The sequence below is a fragment of the Somniosus microcephalus genome, chromosome 9, assembly GCF_052327205.1.
Source record: "Somniosus microcephalus isolate GS21.2 chromosome 9, FLI_Smic_1.0, whole genome shotgun sequence".
In the NCBI taxonomy this organism is placed as follows: Eukaryota; Metazoa; Chordata; class Chondrichthyes; order Squaliformes; family Somniosidae; genus Somniosus; species Somniosus microcephalus.
The window spans coordinates 130,064,596-130,082,758 of record NC_140995.1 but is presented as its reverse complement, the minus strand read 5'-3'; positions in this window follow the sequence as shown (position 1 = coordinate 130,082,758).

Sequence of the window (18,163 nt, the reverse complement as noted above, 5' to 3'; positions counted from 1 at the left end):
AGGTGCTAGGAATGTTTTAGTAGAAGTTGGGAGTGAAATGTACACCTTTCCAATCTCCCTGACATTATTCTGATTTCAGGGGGATGACATGATGTATCCAGGGCAATCTATTTTAAAGTTTTAACCTAAGGCTTGTAAATTTTTCTTGCTGCCAGGAATCACTTTTACTTTTCACACAAGGGTTAGGAAAGAGCAAAGCGTCACTGGTGTTTGACTGGAGCTGGTAGTCTTGCCCAGCAGCTAGCATTGGAGCATGAATCATTGAATCATAGAATCATACAGCACAGAAGGAGGCCATTCAACCTATCATGCCTGTGTCGACTCTTTGAAAGAGCTGTCCAATTAGTCCCACTCCCCTGCTCTGTCAACATAGCCCTGCAAATTCCTCCTTTTCATGTATATATGAGAGAGTTAGTACTGGGTCTTGAATGCAGCTTAGAGTCAGGTCTCTCCTCCATCATAATCTTTCAATGGGCTGCAGCAGAACATGAGAAATGTACCGTTCAAATGGCAATTTACAAGTTTAGGATTTTAAAGAATATTCTTTGTAACTTTTCCATATTTTCTCCTTTGATATTCACATTTTCATTATTGTTCAGTCAGTTGTTGGAACAATGGAGGTGCTGAAAATGCATAGGCCTGTGATCCCAGGAATTATGCCAGGATCACGCCCAGGATCCTCCACCTATGACCCAACGGGATCAATTCTTGGGTGTATCGGCTGCCACTGCACCACCAAACTTTATCACAGAGGGTGACTGAAATGGAGCTCAAGGCATCTTTTAAGGGAAATGTGAATAAATATTTGAAACAGTGGAAGATACAGGGCTATAGGGAGAGTGAGTCATAGAGTCATAGAGTTTTACAGCACAGAAAGAGGCCCTTCGGCCCATCGTGTCTGCGCCGCCCATCCATCCCTGTCCAGTCTAATCCCATTTTCCAGCATTTGGTCCATAGCCTTGTATGCAATGGCATTTCAAGTGCTCATCCAAATGCTTCTTGAATGTTGTGAGGGTTCCTGCCTCTACCACCCTTTTAGGCATTGAGTTCCACATTCCAACCACCCTCTGGGTGAAAAAGTTCCTCCTCAAATCCCCTCTAAATCTCCTGCCCCTTACCCTGAATCTATGCCCCCTTGTTATTGACCCCCCTACTAAGGGGAAAAGTTCCTCTTTGTCTACCCTATCTATGCCCCTCATCATTTTGTACACCTCAATCAGGTCCCCCCTCAGCCTTCTTTGCTCCAAGGAAAACAACCCCAGCCTGTTTAGTCTTTCTTCATAGCTGAGGCGCTCCATCCCAGGTAACATCCTGGTGAATCTTCTCTGCACCCTCTCCAAAGCCATCACATCCTTCCTATAGTGAGGCGGCCAGAACTGCACACAGTACTCCAGCTGTGGCCTCACCAGCGTTTTGTACAGCTCCATCATAACCTCCCTGCTCTTATATTCTATGCCTCGGCTAATGAAGGCAAGTATCCCATATGCCTTTTTAACCACCTTATCTACCTGTTCCGCTGCCTTCAGGGATCTATGTACATGTACACCAAGGTCCCTCTGACCCTCTGTACTTCCTAGGGTCCTACCACTCATTGTGTATTCCCTTGCCTTATTTGTCCGTCCAAAATGCATCACCTCGCACTTTTCAGGGTTAAATTCCATTTGCCACTTTTCCGCCCATCTGACCAACCCGTTTATATCGTCCTGTAGCCTGAGGCTTTCCTCCTCGCAATTTACCACCCCACCAATTTTCGTGTCATCTGCGAACTTACTGATCATACCTTTCACATTCTCATCCAAATCATTTATGTAGATCACAAACAACAAGGGACCCAGCACCGATCCCTGAGGTACCCCACTGGACACAGGCTTCCAGTCACAAAAGCAACCTTCGACCATCACCCTCTGCCTCCTGCCACTCAGCCAGTTTAGGATCCAACGCGCCAAGGCACCCTGGATCCCATGGGCTCTTACCTTCTTGACCAGTCTCCTATGCGGGACTTTGTCAAAAGCTTTACTGAAGTCCATGCTAGGCAGTTAGATTAACATTACTACCTAAAGCTTCCTTTATCTGAACACAAGTGGGAAGTGTCATGACAGCTTCATCTCAAGGAATTGTTTTTGCTGGAATGTAATTGTGTAGTTCTTTTTGGTAGAATGTCATTGGACAGAAAATTGAAATGGGAGAGAAAAGTTTTTAATAATAAGATTAGTAGATAACAAAAGTAGATAATCATCAATTAAAATGGAGGAAAAACAAACAAAAAGTGGGCTGGATTTACCTTCCTGCTGGAAGTGCGTCAAATTAGGCCTCCTGCCCACCAGTGTAACCTCACTCTGACCCTAGGGCCAGGCTGATTAAAATATGATGCATTTAAGGGGAAACTAGACAAGTACACGGAGGAGAAAGGAATAGAAGGATATGTTGATCGGGTAAGATGAATTAAGGTGGGAGGAAGCTTGTGTGGAGCATTAACACCGGCATAGATCTGTTGGGCTGAATTGCCTGTTTCTTTGCTATAAACTCTTTATAATTTTATTTATGTATGACTCACCTATATAGGGAGTGGTGGGGTTGGGGGGGGGGTGGTTGCGGTGGACTGTGCACAATTTTTCGACCATATAATGGGCACAAAATCATGCACAGTATGCATCGGAATTTCCCATTCGTGCTCTGGAAGCACAAAGTTGGAAAATTACCCCATAATCTTTGCCTTAAATAATTCAATGATTTTGCCTTAGTGAAAAAGCCTCAATTTTTCAAGCCTTTCTTCATAACTGGAGGCTTTCATTCCTGGTATAGTTCTGGTGAATCTTCACTATACCTTTTCCAAGGCTCTAATATCTTTCCTATAATGGGGAAGACTGACAAAAGTTTGAAAATATCTATTTTGCAATGTGCATCACTCTCAAAACCTTTGAGGTTTCTTTATTTAGGTTTTTTTTTACCTTTACCACAAAGTCAGTTTGACTTGGAGGGAACAGAGTCAAAAAGCAGTTCTCTGCTCTTATGTCCACTAACCCTTAGTCATCATATTACTTTGAATTTGGATAATTTCAATATGCTAACAACCACTTATGAAGAAGAAAATTGACAGTCTGGACAAACACAATGTAATCAATGATCATCACATGGACAACAGTCACACCTGACACAATAAATTACATTCAAAATATTTACTCTAATTACCTGACTTGTGTTGGTTAGCAATTGGGAAAGGGTCCTGTATCTGACCCACTGGACCTGCAAATGCCTCTGTGGTCAAAATAACATGAAGATGTTAGTGGTGAACTTTTATCCTGATCCTTCTCTTGTGGTTTAGGTGTTCTTATCTCATAGTTGAAAGCTTTTGTTGTTTTCTTTTTTCAAGATAATCCCAGTGTTCTTGTTAATCTTTCCTTTGGTGGTGTTGAAAATATTGTTGATGTTCTGAGTGGCCTCATCCCATACTTTGATCTCCTTGGATGCCTTCTTTTGTCTTGTACCAAACAGGCATTTCTTGTTTCACAATTTCTTCTCAAAGGTCCACCTCAATGTATACAGTTTTGCTTTACATCTCCAGCACTTGCTAACGCAATCTTTGCCATTTTGATAGATCCTTGGTAAGTACAGGCAGCCTGTTCTGCATTTAGGTTTTCTCTGCACTCATTTAAATGTCTTTTACATATGCCCTATGATTGGTTTGGAACAGAAATCCTTCAATGTAAACCACAGTGCATTTGGGTTCAGGCAGAATCTCTAAACAGAAACAGGGAATTGTAAGCATGTCACAGTATTAAAATAGATATTTTCTACATCATACAAATATTTAATTTAATTAATTAATGTGTTTTGACAGGATCCAGGACAGTGCAACAAAGAATGTTGCATTTGTCTACATAATAACACTCCAAAAATAATTATGTGGAATGCTTTGAAGAGTTTTGATATGCTAAGACTTTATATCAATGCAAATTAATACATTTAAAATGTTGCACGATCTTTGATAATAGACTTTAGTTCTAAAGTACCGTTTCTGGAGTGGATTTTGAACCCTCCACCTTCTAACTCCGAGGGAAGAACATTACTAGTGGGCCAAGCTGATACTTGAAGCTGAAGAAAAGTAGGCTGCTGGCCAAATGAGCCAATCATGTTGCAGCGGCATGTGTGCTGGGGGCCTTTGATAAGGTGGGAAGGTGAATGCCTCACATTGGGGAGGGAGCAGCTCACTGAACCAAATGTTCAGCTTGCACCCTGTAAGTCTTTGTCAGTGCAGCAGGCAGATTACAGAGGAGCAATTCAAGGAACTCAAACCATACAGATGCAATAAGATGGGACACCAAGCAAACATTTGCTGGTCTGAAAGAGAGTTCAGGGCACTGTTGCGGAGGTCAATTGCTGCCGTGAGACATGACGCTTCCGGTATGTAGTAACTTTGGATCAAGGCAAACTAGTGATCATCACAAACCAATAACCAAAAGAAGACTTACATAACAGAGGATTTAGTTGGATGCACATCTGATATGGAGCAATCAGTACATGGAAGGCAAGTGTGCCTGTCTTCATGGCATTGTGAAGAGGATGGATATGCCCTTAGTCATGCTGTGGCGAGTGTATTCAACATTGGCATATGGAAATGATGTGATTTAAATGATCAGGAATTAGTAGCCAACCTGTTCAGTTGGGAAAAGGATGGGATTGAGACACAGCCAATCCTAATGCAAAATCAATGCAGTTGGCTGCAGGGTTGTGCATCCCTGACTTTGGCTATAATTAACATGAAATGGCATAAACAGCTGCTGTGAGTAGTGCTGGATGTTGTAAGTCATCATTTATTTTGACTGTTGTGGGCTTAGAGTCAGCCTGCATTTATGGGACAATAACACAATATTCACATTTCTGACCTACACAGACCTTCTCCAGTCATCAGGAAAGGCCCACAGCCAGAACATGTCGGTCTCAGCCACATCTTTTAAACAACTGTTGTACATGTGCAGTTGTTTTTGTGTTGCCATCCTCCACACAATATAAACAGGGTGGATTCTAGAGCATCAGCAGCCAAGACAAACAAATACAAGTGGTTCTTTACAACATAAATTAGTTATTATAGTGAGGAACAGTGGCACATAACAAATGATATACAATTTTTGTATGGATTTCTTTACCACATAACATTCTAGCCAGCTCAGCAATTGTCAGTCGGTTTTCCGTGATCATTGGGCCTGCTATGTTCAGGATTAGCAGGTCTACACGAGGCCAAACCAGCAGTCCATAAAGGGACCACTGAGGCCACCACCAAAAAGGTAAGTTTTAAAAAAAAATGTTTCCTGAATGTGGAGCTGGGAGGAACAAGATTGCCTTCCCCCACCTCCTGACTCACCTTAGGTGCTCGGCCGGCGTCCCAGCCAACAAATCCTGCTGCCCCTTCCATTACCAGGCAGCTGCCTTTGGGGCCACAACTGGCATCCGCAACTAATAGGCACGACACTAATGAGGTCAGTGGACCAATTTGCCATAGTCCTGCCACTGGCATCACACTCTGATTCTGGCGTGATCCAATATCTAGGCCAGTGAGTGAACTCAGAATTCCAAAGGTACTACAGCTATATTACTATGTTACAGGTGCTATATAAATGCAAGTGGTTGTTGTTGTAGATAGTGCTGTCAATGTAATGTTACGTGACAAATTGGAAACAATTTGGAAACCACAAAGGGCAAAGCCCACAGATATATCTGCAAGGCCTTTGATGTCCCCCTCCTCACTCAAACATTTCTCAAGGACCATCACCAAATCACCCTAAACCCCAAACAGTGTGCAGTTTCCAAACTGTACATAACATACTGACTACCCAATTGTGCCAATGCATACCTTTGTATGTGTGTATCAAACTGTGCAATGGTTGCATTAAAATTTACGGATGTGCATTTTATGTTAAGAATTTTTTTTTTAAACTGCTCTGTTTTATAATTAAAATGTGCCATCATACTTAATTGTTGATAAACAAGAATTGTGAAGTTTTTGAGGGTACCATGTGTAACATTTGCATATTGAATTATCATTGGCCCGCAGGCATCTGTAAGGAATACCTATTATATTCACATGTGATCACATGCTGAGTTGTCATTGGCCTGCAGGCATCTGTAAGGACTGCTATTGTTCTAGAAGACCCAGGCTAGGGGTCCTAACTCCATCTTGTCCCCACTGTACTGTATGAGTAAGTTCACAGACCTATTGCTTCATAAAAGAGTTAAACTGTAATACTCCATTGTCCTGCAATTTATTGGCCCAGAAATTAGGGTCGGGGGCTTGCCGCGCGTGTAAGCCCCCGATGTGCACTTACCTAGCGCGACGGCCGTTGTGCTCTCGGCGAGCGTGGAATTCCGTTTTCTTCAGGAGCAGTCCCGGGCTTCGTCTGACGTCACGCCGCCCAGGAGTGCAGCCTACGCGAAGCGTCCAGCGTGGAGTGTAAGGGAGAAATGCCCTGTGAGGTTGCATTAGCATAAGACATGCCCCCAATTTTTCTCACAAGCAACAAAGCCTTGTTAGTATCAGAAGCAGCATGGTGAGTAGGTTCTTTGTATTTTTATGAATCTTTTGGTAACTTTTATAAAGTTTTAAATACTTTTAAAGGAATTGGAAGAATGTTAAATAGTTTTAAAGAGATTTGAAGCAATTTAAAGAGTTTTAAAAGCCCTGAAAGCATTTTTTTCATTCATTTTATTTAATTAGCAAAGTGAAATGGCTGGAATGAGCACAATTCACGTCATTAAAAGAACTCAGAATTTTACTGACGATGACCTCAGCAATCTCCTCAGGGCTCCAGTAACGGGGAGGGAAAAGGCGCAGGAAACGTTACAGTGTCACCTTTTGCGCAATGCACCTCCTTGGACCCTCAGTCACAGATGCGAGGGGGCAAATTGTTCAATTGTTTAAATTTTCATTTTATTGACATGTTAAATGTTGTCTTTGCTTTTTTCATTGAAATGTATATTTCTGACTGAAAGGATATGTAACCTTTTCGTTTAAACAGTACAGCCTGTAGTCGCTTTGAAAAAAAATTCAACTTTTATTGGAGCAAAAGTATTTTTACAACAACTGTTTGAAAATTAGAAAATAGCTAGTTTCCACCTTGAATGTCTTTATTGCACTAAGAAACCAAAAAAAGTTACTTTAAACTGTTTACAAAGTTTTTTCCAAACTATTTATGTTTGCGAATGTTGGAAAAGTTGAAAATAGGTAGTTAACATCTTCAATGTCTTAATTGCACTAAGAAACAAGGAAAAGTCACTTTAAACTGTTTACAAATTTTTTTCTGAACTATTCATGTTTACAAATGTTTGAAAAGTAGAAAATAGCTAGTTAACATTTAAAAGTTATAAACTATCTACATCAAAACTGAACCTGAAAACTGTTTGATGATGCAATAAAAGTTCACTGCTTCACTTTAAATTGTGTCTGCTCCTTTCTTTGCTTTGCGAGGGGAGGGGTAGGTACAAGGCAACACTACCTCGTGAAGGTGTTGGCTACTAGCAGTTCCCGAGCAGCCTTACTTTGGGCAGCACTTGGCTCCTCCCCATGAGGCCTGGCCACAGGCACATTGGCATTGCTTATGTCCTCCATTTCAGCAGGGAGCTCTTCTGCAGTGTTAAGGGTCAGTCCTTCCTGCAGGGCAAAGTTATGCAAAGCACAACAGGCCATCACAATCCTTGCCACTTTCTGGTGAGAATACTGCAAGGTCACCCCTGACCTATCCAGGCACCGGAAGCATGATTTCAGAACTCCAATTGTCCTCTCCACCACTTGACATGTGGACACGTGTGCCTGGTTGTATCTCTCCTGAGCCTCATTATTGGTCTTGCAGTAGGGATTCATCAGCCATGGTCTTAGCGGGTAGCCCTTGTCACCCAATATCCATGCGGATCCTGGAGGCAATTTGCTGAGAGCATCATATAAGTTAGAGTTACGGAGGATGAAGGAGTAATGATTACTTCCCCGGTGCGCTACATTCACGTTTAGGATCCTGAGGTGCGCATCACATAATATCATTACATTCAATGAATGATGCCCCTTCCTGTTGATATATGTCACAGGTGCATCCAGTGGTGCCTTCAATGCAATATGGGTTCCATCGACGGCCCCAATCACTTTGGGGAATACAGCAATGCGATGAAATGCAAAGGCCATCTCCTTTTGATGTCGAGTGGACAAGTCATACTTAATGAACTCTGAAAGCCTACGGAAAATGGCATCTGTGACCTGGTGAATGCAGACCCTCACAGCATTCTTGGAGATGTTGCTTATGTCACCGGTGCCTGCTTGAAATGACCCACTTGCAAAGAAGTTCAATGCTGTGGTTACCTTCATGTTCACTGACAAGGCAGTGCGGGTCTTCGAGCGTGGTTGCAGGCCCTCCTTCAACATGCCTCTTTACTGAAGCGCAGCCTCCTCACACACAGCTCCTCCGACAGCATCTCAAATGATCGCCTCTCCCTGTACACTCTCTGGGGTGGGTAGTAGTTCCTTCTGATCAGGAGACGGTTATGGTTCCTCACTCTTCTATGTTGTTCCCTGGCGTTTCGAATTCTTTGAAGCAAAATCACACAGAGCATCAGGGCACCATTTCTAGAGGGCGTGTTTTTCGCTCACAGGCCTCCTCTTTACACAGACGTCCTTGTAAGGAAAAAATGGAAAGAGTTGTTAAAGTAATTTTAATAAAGTGAGTGGCTAGAAAATCACCTCGGGCTATGGCAAGAAACATGCGTTATCAGCTTGGGAACACGTCATACCCGCCTGATGAATATCACAGCTCGAGATGATTTTCCAATAACTATTCCGAAAGTCATTCATACACATACTTAAAGGAATATATACAGACATACATACATACATACATACTTACTTAAAAGAATATATATTAATGATGAAAAGCTTCTTTCTTAAAAATTTTGTAAATGTTAAATTATTCATTATTAAACAGTCATTTTCACATTTAATAAACAAATTGAATTCAATTAGGCCTTGCACTCAGCAAGAGTTGATCCTTATACCTACATTACTCAAAACCCGTTTTTAAAAAAAAATTAAAGTTGGAAACTTACCTCAGACTTTCTTAAAATAACTTTTCTCCCTTTCACAACCAAAAATGTGCCGTTCAGAAGCTCCACTGATGAAATAGTTCTTCCTCTTGAGTGTTACGGAGCTTCTCGGGGGCTTTACTCCTGCTTTTTAGATGTGTAAATGCTGGGGACTTACCCTCACTGTAGCAATTCACAAAAAAGCCGAAGTTCAATGCGCACGCGCTGCCTCAAAAGTCGCACGCGTTCCACCTCTGAACCCCTGCTTTCAGGGGAGTGGAAGTGCCGATTTCCCGCGCATGCACTGTGCATGCAGAAAACCGGCACTTCCATCAGACCCACGCGTGAGTATACCGTGCGTACTCACGCGTTGGGACACAAATTTCTGGGCCATTATTTTTGTACAAAGTGTGCAATACAAGACATGGTGTCAGAACAGGGATTTGAAATGGACATCGTTGGAGCTCCCTTGCCTCGAATGTGTTATGTATTGTGTGTTCTATTGTGTGTTCTCCTCCCACCTGTGGTGGCGCTGTCACAGGAGATAAATGGTTGGGTGTTCTCTGTTAAGTTTTAGCTCTCTTTGTTCGGAGCTTTCCAGAACTTCCTTTCCTTCCAATAAAGCACTTCATGTTTGAATCTCTGAGTTCTGAGTCCTAAATTGTGTCTAGGTAGAAAGGTACCGACACAACAAGTGGCAACGAGGAGCGGATGAATCTGCGTACGTTACGGGTGCAGTGAGTAAACAGAAAATTTAATTTGAAACGTGAGATGGCTACTATATTAGGAAACATCGGTGATTTTGATGAAAATGTGGAGCAATGGAGCGCATATACGGAACGTTTTGACTATTTTGTATTGGCGAATGCGGTGGCAAATGAAAAGGTCGTGCCTACCTTTTTGAGTGTAATCGGGCCGAAGACTTTCAATTTGCTTTGCAGCCTCGTGCAGCCAGATAAGCCAGGAACTAAAACATATAAGCAACTAGTGGAAATTCTTGGAGCACATTTTTCACCAAAACCTCTGGTTATTGCTGAGAGATTTAGATTTCACAAACGGAATCAAGAGGAGGGGGAATCAGTGACGATGTTTATTGCTGCTTTAAAAAGGTTGTCGGAACACTGCCAGTTCAAGGAGGTGCTGAATGACACCATTAGAGACAGACTCATGTGTGGTCTGCAAAATGCAGCCACACAGAAGCGCCTTCTTACTGAGGACAACCTTACTCTTGAAAAGGCCATTGAAGTTAGTGTCTCCATGGAGATGGTGGAAAAGGAGGCTCACCAGTTGAGTTCAACAGGGAGAGTTCACAAGGTGTCGTCTGAGCCTAAAGGTGCGTGGAACGGCACATGTTACCGTTGTGGGAAAACGGGCCATCACGCTAATGACTGTACGGAGCTGGAATGCCGAAATTGTGGCAAAAAGTGTCACATTGAACGCGCCTGTAGAGGTAAAAAAAGAACAGACAGAGCTGGGAAGCATGAAAGCAAAATGTCTGTATTTGGACAAGAGAGGAAAAAGAGTGTTCATTCAGTGCAGTATGATGGAACAAGCAAAACAGAGGGGAGCGACACCTCTGAGGAGGAAAAGGTGCACATACTGACGGTTGCAGGTGGTTCAAATGGCTACTGGGTGTCACCACTGGTGGAGGGACAATCAGTGCGGATGGAGGTGGACACAGGCGCGGCTGTGTCCCTTGTTTCAGACACTGTCTACAACAAAATGCTAAAGCATCTTACCCTTCAGCCAACAAACATTGTGCTAAAGACGTATACCGGTGAACCTGTGGCCATGAGAGGCGTCATTGAGGTGACAGTTAAATTGAACGGACAGACTGCAAAACTGCCACTATATGTGGTAAAGGGAAATTACCCATCGCTACTGGGACATGCGTGGCTAGAGAAAATCACGCTGGACTGGCCTGCAGTCCGCATGATGTCAAAAGGGGAGTCAGGTCTGACTGCAGTGTTAAACAAACATGCAGAACTCTTCAATGGGGAACTTGGGAGCATGAAAAAGATTAGCGTGAGACTGGACATTAAACCTGACAGCAAGCCGAAGTTTCACAAAGCCCGACCTGTACCCTATGCAATTAGGCCAAAAGTTGAGGCTAACTTGGAGGCCTTAGTCGAGAATGGAGTCCTGGAGCCTGTGAGCGTGAGCAAATGGGCCACACCCATTGTTCCTGTCCTGAAAAAGGATGGATCTGTTCGAATCTGCGGGGATTTTAAAGTGACTATTAACCCGGTGCTGTCTGTGGAACAGTACCCTCTTCCCCTCATTAATGATCTTTTTACGGGCCTGGCCGGAGGGCAAAAGTTCAGCAAAATAGGCTTATGCCAGGCTTATCTACAAATGCATGTCGATGACAAATCAAAGGAGCTGCTGACAATTGTGACACACAAGGGGCTATACAGGTACTGCCGCCTTCCGTTTGGAATTACGTCGGCCCCTGCTCTATTCCAAAGGGCAATGGATCAGATTTTGAGTGGACTGCCAGGAGTCCAGTGCTACCTGGACGACATCCTTGTCACTGGGACAAATGAGGAGGATCATCTTCTGAACTTGGATGCGACACTACAACGACTGAAAGAGTACGGACTCAGAGTTCGTAAAGGCAAATGTGAATTCTTTCAGTCTTCAGTTGAGTACCTGGGGCATGTGATTGACACTACTGGCCTGTATAAGGCGCCGCCAAAGGTCAAGGCGATCGTGGAGGCCCCAGCACCCCAGAATGTGAGCCAGTTACGTTCATTTCTGGGGCTACTTAACTACTATGGGAAGTTTATTCCAGACTTAGCAACATTGCTGAAGCCGTTACATCAGTTGCTATGTCAAGGCAAAACATGGAAATGGACTGAACTGTGCAACGAAGCTTTCGCCCAAGCAAAGAAAGCATTGCTGAATTCGGAGGTCCTGACACACTTCGACCCAAAGCTACCCGTGCAGCTATCATGTGATGCATCACCATATGGTGTGGGAGCAGTCATATCCCACATCATGCCTTCGGGTGAAGAGAAACCTATCGCCTTCACATCACGCACCTTGAACAAGGCCGAGAGTAACTATGCGCAGATCGAGCGCGAGGCCTTGGGAATCGTTTTTGGAATTCGAAAATTTCATCAGTGCCTGTTTGGGAGAAGGTTCACACTCCTGACGGACCACCGTCCATTGACTTCAATCTTCGGGCCCCACACCGGAATTCCATCTCTCGCTGCAAGCAGGATGCAAAGGTGGGCTTTACTGTTGTCAGAACACACCTACGACATCAAATATCGCAAATCAGACTTGCACGGCAACGCAGATGGTCTCTCGAGGCTACCCTTGCCTGTTACTCCCCCAGAGCCTCGTCAGATAGACATCTTCTACTTTAGACAAGTGGAGGGAGCACCTGTCACTGCAGTTCAGGTGCGAAGGTACACCCGCAACGATCCAGTCCTGTCTGAGGTAATGGACGATGTCATTCGAGGGAGAGCAATAGGAGATTCTCCTAGTTTGAAACCTTACGTTTCAAAAAGAAATGAGCTCTCCGTCCAGGCAGGTTGTCTTCTTTGGGGACGCCGTGTCATCATTCCGCCACCTCTGAGGGAACCTATACTGCAACAACTTCATACAGGCCACAGTGGGATGGTTCGGATGAAGGAAATGGCAAGAAGCTACTTCTGGTGGCCAGGTCTCGATGGGAATATTGAGGAGAAAGCCAAAACATGTTCCCCATGTCAAAGGGTCCGGAATGTTCCACAGCTGGCAACCCTACACCCCTGGGATTGGCCTGCAGAAGTGTGGCAGCGAGTACATGTGGACTTCGCCGGCCCTTTCGAAGGGAAGATGTTTATGGTGGTTGTGGACGCTCGTAGCAAGTGGCCGGAGGTCGCTGTGATGAGGTCTACCACGGCAGAGAAAACAATTGAGAAACTTGGTGAGAGGTTCAGCCGTTATGGCTCACCAGAACAACTCGTAAGTGACAACGGTCCACAATTTGTATCACAGGAGTTTGCAACCTTCCTGCATGTGAATGGTGTCCAACACATCAGGTCTGCGCCCTATCATCCCTCTACTAACGGCCAGGCAGAAAGGTTTGTGCAAACTTTGAAGCACGCCTTGAAGGCATCGCAAGGTCAGGGCTCAATCCACCAACGTCTGAACAGCTTCCTGTTGTCCTACAGGAACGAGCCGCATGCCACAACCAAAACTTCCCCCGCTTCGCTCATGATGAAGAGGCAGTTGCGGACAAGTTTTGACTTACTCAAACCTCCAAGGACAGAACAGGTTGTCCATTGTCAACAACAAGCTCAAGTTGAAAAGAGAGAGAAAAGAGCCAAGGAGAGAATGTTTCATCTGGGAGAGCACGTCCTAGCTCGAAACTACAACACTGTACCGAAATGGGTTCCTGCTACGGTGATCGCGCAGACGGGCCCTGTGTCTTACACGGTTGAGACTGCTGAGGACGTCGTCTGGAGAAGACACACAGATCAACTGTTGCTAGGAGCAGAGACAGCCACAGAGGCTCCAACGGCTGGTTGGCCTGAACTGTTTCCGGATGATACCGCAAACCAGCATCCTTTGCCACAGTGCTCTTCTCCAACACAGGAAGTCAAAGAGACGGTTCCACCTGTGCAAACTCCTGACTTTCAACTGACACAGGCACCTTCTCCATCCAGGCCTGTGTCAATGCCTACTGCTGTGGAAGCCAGCGATGTCCGCCGGTATCCTGTCAGAGAGCGGCGGCCTCCAAGACGCTTGGATCTGTAGGCTTAGTGACTTACCCACACGACTGGGGCAGAATAAACCCTAGGGTAAAGTCAGGGTTTGAGGCAGTCTACCTCTACCCTAGGTTCGTTGAGTGCATTGAAAGTAACTTACCTGTTGAGGAATAACGTGGACCTTCCATTTAAGAGGGGAGGAAATGTTATGTATTGTGTGTTCTATTGTGTGTTCTCCTCCCACCTGTGGTGGCGCTGTCACAGGAGATAAATGGTTAGGTGTTCTCTGTTAAGTTTTAGCTCTCTTTGTTCGGAACTTTCCAGAACTTCCTTTCCTTCCAATAAAGCACTTCATGTTTGAATCTCTGAGTTCTGAGTCCTAAATTGTGTCTAGGTAGAAAGGTACCGACACAACAGAATGAATTGGGGATCTTTGAACTTACATAGAGAATGGTGCAAGTTCAAGCAACACATGCAGTTAATGTTCTCGGGTCCGCTGAAAAGCAAAGGGGAGGAAGAAAGATTCAGCTAACTACTCCTGTGGATCGGAGAAAAAGGGAGAGACATTTTTAACACATAGGCCTAGAAATTGGGTATAGCCCCGCTTGAGGCGTTAGAAATGGCGCTGCGCAAAGTTTATAGCCAGATGAAACTTATCGCCGCTTGGCGCAATATTGGGTTGCATCGCCCCCAAAGGGGATTGAGGCGTGAATTCAGACGTTGCACAGGCCTGCTAAGGCGCTAAACTTCCGGCGCTACCCAATATCGGCGCGGACGGGCGCAGCGCAGGTGATCTCAATTTCCGATAACCACGAGACTTCCAGGCGCCAGCCAGCACTTAAAGGGGTGGGTCAGTCAGCCTCAGCTTCCACACTCATCGCCCTGTAGGCCTCAGAATCGGCGCTCGCCCTTCTCTGGCGCAAAAAACTTGGTCAAGATGGAGAAGGTGAGACAGAGAGCAGAGCGCTTCAGCACTGAGGCTCTGGAGCAGTTGGTGTCCACAGTGGAGCGCCGTCCAGATGTTCTCTATCCTGACAATGGCAGGAGGCCGAATCAAAAGGAGTACCGCCGAGCTTGGAGTGATGTTTGTCAGAGGGTCAACTCCAGCAGCATGGCGACCAGGACCCCTGTTCAGTGCTTGAAGAAATTCAACAACCGCACTCGGGTCGTTAGGGTGAGTGTTGTTTATGCAAACTTCTGATTCCCTCCATCTGCACCTGACTTCGCGCACCCTGTTGCCATGATGCCCCAATGGCCATCTGTCAGCAAGCACCCATGGCCCTTTCTGGGCACACACATGCACATTTGACTCAAGGCATCATGTAAGGGCTCTTGCACCATGGGGGGCATGAGATGATCACTCAAGGCTGCATGTAAGGGCTCTTGCACCATGGGGGGCATGAGATGATCACTCAAGGCTTCATGTAAGGGCTCTTGCACCATGGGGGGCATGAGATGATCACTCAGGGCATCATGTAACAGAACTTCCCCTTCTTTCCCCTGCAGTCCAAGCTGGCGACGATCCGCAAGGACCAGCTTCGAACCGGTGGCGGACCTCCACAAGTGGTCACTCTCACGGATCTTGAGGAGAGAGTGCACCAGATTCTTGGAGGACATCTGTCTGGCCCTGTTACCACTGCAGCTGCCGACCCCATTGTCGACAGCGAGGGTAAGGCTCTCACCTTTTTCAGCTGTCTCCTTCCACTTGGTCCCCCCGCCAGCATGCTTTCTCAGTGTGCAGCCATGTCAGAGCCTTGCCGCAATCTGGCATGCCTTGCCGCCAACCTGTACTTATGCTAAAGCCACTCTTCGACCTCCCTGCTTTCAGATGCTGCATCACCAACTCGGGATCTGCGCCCTGAAGCTACCAGTGCTAGTGCCTCTGGAGGCGAGGATCATGGGGAAGCCGGAGCATCCGTTCCAGCCTCAGGGGAGCCTACACATCTGCAGACTGGGGATAGTAGTTCCCTGGAGTGGGGGGGGGGGCTCTGAGGATCAGCCAGTTGCCGGAACAAGCGGCCTGCAGCAACGCGAGGGGGGTAGGCAAGTTCGGCCACCAGCTCCCCGGAGGGCAAGGCAGGGAGCGATGACTGCTGCACAGAGTGCAGAGGAGGTGCGTAGCCTGGCTGAAATGAGCAGCCAGACCCGGCTCAGGCACACTGAGCTGATGGCTGCAGTGGGGAGGATGCCTCAGTCGATAGAAACACTGGCAAAGAGTGTGCTGGACTTTGGAGCAGCAATGGAGAGGACTGTCCAGGGCTTCGGGGCAGCAATGGAGAGGACTGTCCAGGGCTTCGAGGCTGCTATGGAAAGGACTGTTCAGAGCTTCGGACAATCACTGGAAAGGTCTGTCCAGGGCTTGTCCGAGGCAGTGGAACGGACTGCTCCGGCCTTGTCCGAAGCAATGGAAAGAATTGCCCAGGGCTTCTCCGAAGCACTGGCACCTGCCACACAGGTCCTCACTGCTGCCACGCAGTCACTTGCTGGCCTCGTCCACACCCAGATTGAGGCAACGCAAACTCTCACTGCAGCCACCCTATCTGCATCAGCTAGGATCACCCCGGGCCCTTCCAGTACCATACGAGGCCAGGAATCAGTGGAGCAGTCGATTGTGGCGGATGAGCCGAACCGGTCCCCTCAGAGAGCCAGTGTGTCGTCCGACCATGGTGCAGGTGTCCTCTCTCGGCAGGTGACCATTGCTCATGCCACCGCTGGTACGTCTGCAGTGCAGCTGCCACCACCTGCAGGGCACACTGCTTCCAGCCATGCCCAGATCAAGCAGCCAGCCTCCGCACCCTCCAAGACCAGAGGTCATCCAGCCCATCCCTCAGGGGCTTCTGCGCTTCCACACAGTCAGCAGGTGTCCCCCAGCCTTGACCCCGCCACTGGGGTTCAATTACGTAGGATGAGTAGGGAGGGAAGGGGCCGACCGCAAAAGAGAAGTCGTTCTCCATCAAGGGGCCAGCAGTAGAGGGAGATGCTGAGACATTTCTTTGGCCAAATTCAAGGACTCCCTCACCTGTTGTGATTGTTGGAAATGGTTTGTTTAGTTTTGCGGCTTTGCCGAAGAGTTAACTGTTATTTTGTTAGTTATGGTTTCTGTTGACATGACGTTGATATGCTGGAAGGAAGGACTTTTTTTGTTGTGTCTGTGTGCTGATAGAGACACTGAAGACAGGAGTTTGGTTCATAGGTGTTTACTAAACAAAGTCTGGAGGGGAACTAACAGATACAACACAATATACAGGCTTATATAGCCCGACTGGCCATTACCAGCATTACAGTACACATGGGGCTCTTAAAGGCACATACACTACAATTCCTCCCCTTTTAGCTAACCAGTACATAATGTTTTAAGTAATTATTAATTACATGTTATAAGAAAAATAATATACACATTGCTGCAGTTAATTAATTATAAGTCAGTCTCTCTGGAGGCTTCCTGACTCGGTCCGGATAATGCCTCGGTGGTGTAGTAGTTTCTGGTGGTGTTGTAGGTTCTTTTGGCAAGGCTGATTCGGCTTGAATGCCAGTGTCGGGTTCATCGGGTTCCAGTATCACCGGATCGGAGGTAGATATGGGTATCTCTACTTCATCGTTAGGCGTATAGAGTTGTGGTGTAGGTTGTCCCTTTTCAGATGACTCTATGATTTGGTCAGCATGGCGCCTTATTATGCTTTCTCCGATGTCCACGGTATACATCAGCGGTCCTAGTCGTGTGCAGATAGTTCCAGGCTGCCATTTCTCGGTACGGTAGTCCCGGGCCAAAACTTGTTGACCTATCTGGAAGGTTCTAGTTGGCCTTTCATTCATGCCTTGAAATTGCCGGTTCTCCACGTCCCTTCTGATGTTGGGCTTGATCAAATCCAGCCGGCATCTTAGGCTTCTATTGAAGAACATCATGGCGGGAGTTTGGTTTGTAACCATATGTGCTGCATTCCTGTATGCGAACAAGAAGTTATCCACCTTGTGCTGAAGTTTTATGTCTTCATTACCCATGGCCTTTATGGCCTTCTTGAAGGTCTGGACAAACCTTTCAGCCAATCCCTTGGTGGCGGGATGGTATGGGGCGGACGTGTAGTGCTTAACCCCATTGTTTTTTAAGAACTTCCTGAATTCTTCGGACACAAATTGCGGTCCATTATCAGAACAGGTCTGTTCCGGCAGCCCATTCCTGGCAAATATGGTCCTTAATACTGTGATGGTTTTTTCCGTGGTGGTGGAGGACATCTTTATTACCTCCGGCCCCTTGGAGTGTGCATCAACCGCAATTAAGAACATTGAGTCCATAAATGGACCAGCAAAGTCAATGTGTACCCTTTGCCAGGGAGATGAGGGCCACTCCCATGGATATAGAGGGGCTTGGGGTGGAGCGTTTTGGACCTTCTGGCATCCTAGGCAGCTCT